Below are 9754 nucleotides of genomic sequence, written 5' to 3'. Positions count from 1 at the left end.
ATCAGAACAGATTAGACCAGAAATGGGTTCTGACCCAAATTAGCCAACCTGTAAAAACACAAAATGAGAACACAGTGAGCACACATACACACACTCATACACACATACACAATATAGCGTTGTGTTGACAGAAAGAAATCTGGATTTTAAATGGGCCATAAACATGAATTAATCAGTCACCACCAAAATTTTTGGCCCCCTTCATAATGATGAATGGCTGTATAATTTAAATGCCAGTGCTAAGCTATATACCGATAGTCCAGCATGTGGAATACATTTTATTAATGATTAAATTGATTAAACCAAAGCTACACATGTCTCAGATTATATATTTCCAGACATTTGGTGTCACAATTATTGGCACCTCTGTATTCAGCACATTGTTCACCCTCTCACACACACACACAAAACCACACAGATAAGCACCCACTCATACACACAAAACCAAATAGATAAGCACCCACTCACACACACACACACACACACACACACAACCACATAGATAATCACCCACTCACACACATACAGCCACACAGATAAGCACCCACTCACACACACACAAAACCACATAGATAAGCACCCACTCACACACACACAACCACATAGATAAACACCCACTCACACACAAAACCACATAGATAAACACCGACTCACACACACAAAACCACATAGATAAGCAACCACTCACCATTGTCAGATTTATAAGTCCACCTTGGTTTACAATAATTTAGATTTTTTCGCCCTATGAACACAATTACTTATTACAGTTATTTTATTTTTATTTTATTATTGTGATTATTATTATCCACTGTTATCATGATCAGATTTTGCCTTTACTTTCTTAAACCTATTCCCATATTTTGAAGTTTTATTTTAATTTTTTCTGTCTCAAAATATATATCAAATATAGTTGGTTGTCTGATAGTCTGTCTTATCTGTTATTTCACTCCTCATAAGGTTTGGGGGGGTTGGATTTCCATTTAATGCATTTTCTGTTTGTGTCTTGTGTATTGGGGCAAGAAAAATAACTTCCTGTATAATCTAGTGGCGGTTCAAAGGTACTGCAATGTTATTTATCCAACAGTCATTTCCAAAAATCCACCGTGTTCCATCCGCCCATTATCTATACCCGCTTATTCCTGGTCAGGGTTGCGGGCGGTGCTGGAGCCTACCCCAGTATGCATTGGGCAAAGGCAGGAATACACCCTGGACAGGTTGTCTAGGCGTAATTTAAACTGTCCAATTAACCTTACGCTTATGTCTTAGTACTGTGGGAGGAAACCTGGAGGAAATCGTGCGGACACACAAACTCCACAAAGAAAGGCCCCGGATTCGAACCCATGACTCTGCAGAAGCCTGATAACGACCCATTCATTTGAATCAGGTGTGTTGGAGCAGGGAAACATCTAAAACATGCAGGGCAGTGGGTCCCCAGGACCAGGGTTGAGAAACATTGATCTAAGCAACTTTGACTGTGGCATGATTGTTGGTGCCAGACGTGGTGGTTCCAGCATCACAGAAACAGCTGTCCTCCTGGGATCTTCATGCAATACAGTCTCTAGAGGTGCAATGGTGCAATGAACAATGTAGTATAATGGGTAAGGAACTGGTCTTATAGCCTAAAGATCACAGGTTTGATTCTAGGGTGGAAAACTGCCATTGTAGCCTTGAGCAAGGGACTTAACCAGCATTGCTTCAGTATATATCCAGCTGTATAAAGCTGTATAAAGATAATATGTTTGTTGTTCATTATATGTTACTATTTGCGGTCAATGATTTACGTAACGTATGTAGTGTTTATCATTAGGTTTGGCACTGGTGTGACTGGTAGCTATTTCGCTACTGAAAATGAATGAAGCGCACAACTAATTTGGCTGTGGATTAAATGTTGATTGTATTTGCTACTACTAGCTATATTCTTTTATTTCTTGAGATGTGTTTATTAGATTTTAATTTTAACTACTTGTTGTATGCAAAATGAATTAATATGCACGTGTGGTACGCTAGCTATATGTACACTCCTGGGCAAAAGCCAAGCCCAGAATGGCAAAAAATTAAGCTTTTAATGGTCTTTACAACAAATCATTGGTCAGAAAATTAGCAAGAATTAAACAAATGCACTCCTAAGACCTCCTGTGCCACCATTTGCTCGTTTACTTTTGCTGCAGTGAACTGTTTGGGGAAAAGCTAGAAACAGGGAAATTCACTTGACAAATTAACATAATGTCAAATAAAAGAGTCATGTTTTGTATTTGGTTGCATATCATTTGCATGCCATGACTTCCTGATGTCTGTGACATATCAACTTCATCAGAGTCTGGATATCTTATTTTCAGGTTGTCCTACAAGCGATACAAAAATTATATGCATTTGAATGGATCTCTATGGTAATTGGGGGGTGGGACTAGATTCAGCTGTAAATTATGCTGATGCAGTATGGAACACATTTGTTGGCTAAAAGGCTTTAAGTCATCAAGGGTCCAAGGTATCAAATGAGCCTCAAACCACCGTGCTGCTGCCAGATAGGCAGTAGATACTACAATCATTGTTTTTCCTGAATATTTTTTCCATTGAGTTCAACAGGAAAATTAAGCAGTGTCCTACTTGGGAATTGAACCTTGACCTATAGGTTACAAGGCCATCTCCTTATCTATTAGAATGGCAAGATGTGTGATCTAAGCAACTTTGACTGTGCCAGATGCGGTGGTTCCCGCATCACAGAAACAGCTGCCCCCCTGGTATTTTCATGCACTACAGTCTATAGAGTTTACAGAGAATGGCGTGATAAACAAAACAAAAAAAAAACACCTTGTTAATGAAAGATCAGAGGAGAATGGACAGACTAGTTCAAGCTAACAGAAAGGCCACACATGAAATAACAGCTATGCTTGGCCAAAGAGCTCTAATGTCATCTCTCCGGACCACAGTAGATGAGACAAAGGAGACTATTTAGATTCTTGAAACTGTTGATTGCTCCCAGTAAAAACATTTTTCCTGAAACCACTCCAAGTAGCCTTTTGGCATGGAGGTAGCATCTAATTTTGGAGCATCTAATATAGCAATTAATTGTATATTTGGAAACTTGGTGACCCCCTGATGCAACCAAGTTCTGTAATTCTCCAACTGTATCCACTGGATTTTTCTTTGCTCCCTGAACCATCTACCACTCTGCACGGGGCTAAGATACACTAGCGCCCTCTACTGGACAGGTTTGACGCTACTCCAGTGGTTTTAAAATTACAAATATTTGGTAGTAACTCACAGTAGTAAGTCATATATTTCTTAGTTAGTTTAGTTTTTGATCCATTTCCTTATTTTTGAAGGTCAACAACCATTTTTGTCTTCATTTGTGAGTTTGTTGCTTTTCATGAAAAATGGATTTTATAAGCAGGTTGCCTCAGTTTTATACTCCATCCCTTTATAATATTAACAATTCAATCGTGTCTGGCTATGAACAGCCCTTTATAGCAGAAACAACCATTTAGTGTATATGACATTGATTCGACAACCTGTTGATGTCCATGATGTAAACAGTAAGGGTCGTGGCTATTAGGATACCAAATGGATAAATTGAGTTTGGTTGGTAACACTTGGAGGCGTGCTTTTACAGTGAAGATGAGGATTTCCTCATCAGTCGCTGCATTTTTAAAAACTGTATGCGACACAGTATGATCCGCTGACGGGAGGCAAGCAAGCTTCCCTTGTAGCCGGAGTCCCATCCAGTGCTGCTGCTGCCGCTGCTGATTAAGCGCTAGCAAATGAGCTCGCGCGCCATTGATGGGGAGCGCGCTTGTAATTCCATCGCGTCTCACTGTAGCGCTCACGGAGATTGTCGGGTCGGTAATCACTAGAAACGTTCCCGGCCTCAGAGTCAGCTCCTTTCCATCCAGCAGAAACACCAGTCCAGTTGCATAGATCGTTCAGGTCTGGCCAGTCTGAATTAACACCAAAACCGGCTGCGTTGGTATCCAGTTTTCCACTAGGTATTCTCTTAAATCCTTGGAAGCTGGATGACGGCTCATTCGCTCGTGGGACCTTGCATTTTTCTAGATCAAGGAGGAAAGAGGCTCTGGCGAGCTCCCTGACTGTTCTGTCATCACTGTTGAGCATATTTAGTAAATGAGCGAGTCTTGTAGACATATATGCCCATTCAAAGTTCGGTACCCCGAATCCTCCCTCCCGTTGGCTGTGGAAAATGATGTCACGGGTTGTGTGAGTGCTCAGACCAAACCACTCTCTTACCCGCTGCACAGTCCTGTTGTTCAGGTCATGGAGGACTTTCTTTGGTATATGAACGTTGGGGAAAAGGTGACTTGAAAGAACTGAGGAAATATTGGGTAGCATTGCTTTGAAATACATCTTATGTAATTTCGGTGAGGCAAGATAGCCTATATTGTTTGTAGTACCGTAACTTGGCGTTATTTTGATATCAATACTTTTGAGTAACTTGCCATTTTTGTACGTTGAAAACGTGTTTTTTATGAGATATCATATGTCCTCCAGGACAGGCGCACACCAAACTCCTGAACCACCACAACAGGCCCACTGTGACCATTCACTGTTCCTTAGATCCGTCTGTATAAACTGGCAGAAACTAATAAAAAATATTTTTTTAATAGATTCCCCAACCCGATGCACAGTTCTAGCAGTCCCATGCCAACCACAGGCAGTGGGAATAACCAGGGAGGAACAGGGGACACCACCACGCCAGCCCCTGTGCTGTTATGAAACGCTATCAAACTCCGTCCGCTTCTCACATACATTCCCCCACTGGCTCAGAACAGCTCGTCAGCGATTCAGTCTGTCCTCCCCACAATTTGCCTTCTCTTTCCCAGACCTGGCAACACAATCTCCATCCACAAAAACTGGGATTTGAGTGGCCCTGTAATTTTCCCAATCATACCCCACACCTCCCCAGCCTGTGTGCCCTGGCCTATCTGAGAGCAGTACTGCCTCCAGCACTTCCTGTTTGGTGCCTCGATAACTCTCCTGGCCACTGCTCTCGCCCTGTAATACTCCAGCACACAGTCTGGAGGAAGGTTCCTGTGCAGGACCCTGAGTGCATGGCTGCGTGCTCAAACAGCCTTAGAACATTCCGGTGTGACATGACACACACGTGGGAAGATTCAACCTGTAGGTAGCGTGGCCGAGTGGTCCAAGGCGCTGGATTTAGGCTCCAGTTTCTTCGGAGGCGAGGGTTTGAATCCCTCCGCTGCCATGTTCTTATGAAGGATCAAATGAAAATGCAAAACATGAAACCTCACCTTTCCCAATTTGAATTGTCGGCGTGTTTTTCACGGTTCGAGTACCGTGATCTCATAGTGTGACGTTATTCAGAATGAAAACCAATAAAACTGGTGTGAAGGAATACCTTCCGGAACAAATTTCCAACAAGAAAGCATTGGCCTTGTAGTTGCAGGCGTGGCTGCATACAGCAAACTTGAGCCGGCATCCGATCCCTGACTTGTGCATGGAACTTGTTTTTTTCATTTACTTGCAGGCCATCTTTATGCTAAATTGATGTTGTGGTTTTCAAGAATTAACACAAAATGTGTGACCTGCAGTAGGCCCAGGGAATCCTCTCCAAGCACCTGTGGACAACATCCTCTAAACTGCAATGCATTGTAAATGGACCATAGATTGTATTCAAAAGGTTTAGGTATTATGTATTGACTAAGGAAATATAATCCTACCAGAAACCTTTTATTTTAGGTACATATTTGCATAAGTAAATGGATGAATTTTATAAAAGGGTGTTGTAATGGCTTTGTTCCATTTTTAATAGCCACAATAGACGCAGATTTATAGTTTCATACGTGCTTTTTCAACAATCAATTATTGACAAAGTAGGGTGGGCATACCTCGTTTTGAGTTGATGTTGAAGGAGCTCGGTAGTCGGGACCGTCAGTGTTGGCTCGTTAGTTCACTCCAAAATAATCAAAAACTCAAAGAAAATGGCGGTATCGCCATGCAATCAAAGGGAAAACAAAAGAGCAGTGCCTCGCATTCAAAGTACAAAACAAGAGACGCTCAAAAATATCCAAATAAAGTAAAGCGGTAAAGCGGTTGAAAACTGATTGGCAACTGCGCCTTCCAACCTACATCGCTGGCTTCCTGCACTGATATGCCCTGATTGTCTAAAAAACCTGCACACGTGTGCGGTCAGTGCATCAGGCCTTCAAAATAAAAGCACCAATGACAGTGTCCTCAAAACAGGCCAATCATACTGTCCATAACTTGCAATAATAATAAACAAAATATATAGATATTCCCCCTTTTCTGTTTAAATTCAAATATGGCTCCTACAGGTGTGAATGGTTGTATTTGGACAAACAGAACATACAAAGTTCCATGATTCTTGAGTTGAATCACTAATTTAACTGTGATCTCAATCCTTGCTGTATTTCCAGGTTGAGACAAAAGAAGATGCTAGAACAATGGACCACCTGTAAAGAAACCGTAGCTGACGTGCGCATTTGAGGGCTTGTCCAGGATTCAAACTAAGGCTCTCTATCACTCAAAGCCAGAATCATACACCCAGAGCATCAAGCTCCAATTACGATGGACGTACACGGGGTGCTGTTCCTGCAACAAAATCTGACCATAAACCCAAATATTTGGTGGCAGCACAAGTAGGAGAATAGGAGCACAATGTTAAAGGCAATTGGTTGTGTAGTGGTTTGCATAATTTCCTACCAAACATCTTTTTTTGATTCCTTATTAATGCAAGTCGCTTTTCAATTCCATCTCTTTGCAGTACCTACTTATGTTAAATTGACACTGTGGGATGTGTGTGGGCTTAGGGAATACAAGCAGTTGAAGACAAACTTTCTATTTTCACTAAATCTTACACCGATCAGCCACAACATTAAAACCACCTGCCTAATATTGTGTAGGTCCCCCTCGTGCCACCGAAACAGCTCTGACCCAAGGAGAGTTTTTAAAATCATGTGGAGATAATTCACTCTCTAACAATATCTTAGCTTTTTATAGCCCTGTAGCAACTAATAATGTAATAAACTACCAATAGTGTAATAACTCCCAAAAATGTTATCCATTTCAAATTTTTTATGTAATAAAAACCATTAATGTAGTAAGTAGTAATAGTTGTAGTGTACTTTATTGATCCCTGGGGTGAATTTGCACTGTTGCAGCATCTAAGACAACAAAGTAACACAATCAGATACAAATTTACAGTAGATACACAATATCAGATACAGATATACAGTAGATACAAATATATACAGAAATTCAAATATACCAGAGGACTCCTCGGGTCAGAGCTGTTTTGGCAGCAGGAGGGGGACCTACACATTAGGTAGGTGGTTTTAATGTTGTGGCTGATCTGTGTATACATTCTCCTGCAAATGTTCTTTTCAATGTTGTAACTGTAACATGAGAAACACGTGGGAAGCTTCCCCCAGGAGGTAGCGTGGCCGAGCGGTCCAAGGCGCTGGATTAAGGCTCTTCGGAGGCGAGGGTTCGAATCCCTCCGCTGCCATTATTAACCACACTTTGGAATTTCTGTCATAACAGACATGCTCTAGATTCTTGAAAATTTTTAAGGATTTTGTTAAAGTATACGTCCATACTAATATGAACTTGATGCTCTTGGTGGATGATTCCGGCTTTGGGGGATAGAGAGCCTTAGTTTGAGTCCTGGACAAGCCCTCAAAAGCGCACGTCAGCTACGATTTCTTTACAGGCAGTCCATCTTTCTAGCATCGTCTTTTGTCTCAACCTGGAAATACAGCTAAGATTGAGATCACAGTTAAACTAATTAGTGATTCAAATCAAGAATCATGGAGCTTTATATGTTCTGTTTGTCAAAATGCTGCACCATTCGCACCCTTTTGTAATCTTGATCTCCTATAAAACATGTTTTCAACATACAAAAATGCCAAGTTACTCATACATACAAAACAAAGTAGTTGTTCTACCAGCTGTTCAACCCATATGGTCAGCTAGTCAACCAGCATGACCACCTTTTCACTCTACTGGCCTGACCAGCGAGAACTACCGTAGTACTGCACCATTCACACCCTTTTGTAATATCGGTCCATTTACTTATGTAAATGTGTTCTCAAAAGAAAAGGTTTCTGGCAGGATTACATTTCCTTACACTATACTTAATACATAAACCTTTTTTTATACAGTCTATGGTGCATTTACAATGTATTGCAGCCCAGAAGATGCTGTCCACAGGTGCTTGGAGAGGATTCCCTGAGCCTACTGCAGTTCATGCATTTTGTGTTGGTTCTTGCAATTCACAAGTTCGATTTAGCATAAAAATGGCCTGCAAGGAAATGGGAATGAAGCGACTTGCACCGCTCAGAAAATCACAGCCGGGTGAAGTGCTCGGAAAACAGCAATTCCTGGCCCTGGACAACCAATGTTTTTTTTTTTTAGCAGAATTGTTCTGGAAGGTATTCCTTTCTACCAGCCTGTCATCTTTTAGCAACTTTCTGTAAAATGTAGTAAATTGATTTTTTATTTTTCTTTAAATGATAATGACGTCACACTTTTACATTTGGTTGGCAGCACCCCCTACTTAGAATGTCCTCCTGCACCCCTGTGAGGGTTTGAACCCCTCCGCTGCCATTATTAACCACAATTTGGAATTTCTGTCATAACGGACATGCAGACATTTTAAGGATTTTGTTAAAGCAGCGCCACCTCTCGTGCAGGGCCATCTTTTAGGGGTGAAAGGTGATGACAATTCTAGGGGCCCACAGCCCTTGGGGGGGGGGCACAAAACCCCAGTAGCCTAGTATGAAGGCCCCCCTTTCTATGACTAAATTATTACGCATAAGCCTAACTAATACTCATACCAATGCATCAGAGTTAAAACAAAGCCACAAAGTCATGCAATATTGATGAAAGAAGTTTCTATTTTCTGAGCAATAACCCCCTCCTTTAAAAAAATGGTTTGGTCCATGGTTCACTCCTCTTTTGAGATTTTGTGCGTAACATTATTGCTCCCGAACTGCAGCAGCAGCCAGCAGGTTACAGAAGCGCAATGTTGAAACAGAAACATAAATCAGGATGCCAAAAAAGAGTGGAGAAGAAGGAAAGAGAGTCCAGGAGCAGATCAGGAGCCCAGAATATAACACATTTTTTTCAAATAAAGGTGAGAGTATTAAGCTAGCTGTATAGGCGCCCTGTGGCTGCCTGCAGCTTAGCCAGCTACTAACGTTACTACGTTAACAGAATTATGTGCCATCAGCTGAGTAAAATAAACACCTGACAAGGCTGACATTACTAAATTATCCACTAAATATCATCCGCAGAAAAGATCAGTAAAGTTATAATTCACCAAACGATACGCTGTCAAAAAAAATCCAGTAGCAGCAGGACACATTTTTCCATTCTTACACGAGTGTTTACTAAAACTAAATTGCTACATTAGCCTGTTGACAAGAGTCTTGTTAATGCTGAGCAGGGGCTAATCTTACAGCTTGCCCTCCTCATACAATAATAAAGTGAAGCTGTTTGCCTAGAGCTATGGCATTGATAAGCCAATTTAGATGTTAATGCCAAGACTAGGTAGGTTAGTTCTTCATCAGTTGTCCCATAAAACATAACCATAAATGTGTACAAAAGCAATATGAAATTGAAAAAATAAACCTTTATGTGCTGCTACTCCAGAATCAGCTGTGGCCTCCTCTGGCCCCCACCCCCAGCACTCCAAAGATGCTTTTGATGGTGAGTGAGTGAGGTAGACACTGGTTGGCTATTTTGACTTATAGGAACT

At 41.3% G+C, this 9754-nt stretch overlaps 1 protein-coding gene, 2 non-coding genes and 1 pseudogene across 3 annotated transcripts in view; 2 read left to right on the top strand and 2 right to left on the bottom strand.

Annotated features, from left to right (window-relative positions):
* Nucleotides 1-9754, bottom strand: part of LOC135242400 (protein NLRC3-like) — a 1894071-nt gene that overhangs the window by 1666635 nt on the left and 217682 nt on the right. The window lies entirely within an intron of this gene.
* The window catches only part of LOC135242431 (tripartite motif-containing protein 16-like), an 86400-nt pseudogene that overhangs the window by 19807 nt on the left and 56839 nt on the right, over nucleotides 1-9754 (bottom strand).
* trnal-uag (transfer RNA leucine (anticodon UAG)) lies at nucleotides 5137-5218 on the top strand. Its single transcript has one exon. It is a non-coding gene; the product is annotated as a tRNA-Leu (tRNA).
* On the top strand, nucleotides 7427-7501 carry trnal-aag (transfer RNA leucine (anticodon AAG)). The gene has a single exon. It is a non-coding gene; the product is annotated as a tRNA-Leu (tRNA).

The sequence above is a fragment of the Anguilla rostrata genome, chromosome 16 (genome assembly GCF_018555375.3).
Source record: "Anguilla rostrata isolate EN2019 chromosome 16, ASM1855537v3, whole genome shotgun sequence".
Lineage (NCBI taxonomy): Eukaryota > Metazoa > Chordata > Actinopteri > Anguilliformes > Anguillidae > Anguilla > Anguilla rostrata.
This window is presented reverse-complemented; position numbering and strand designations above follow the sequence as displayed.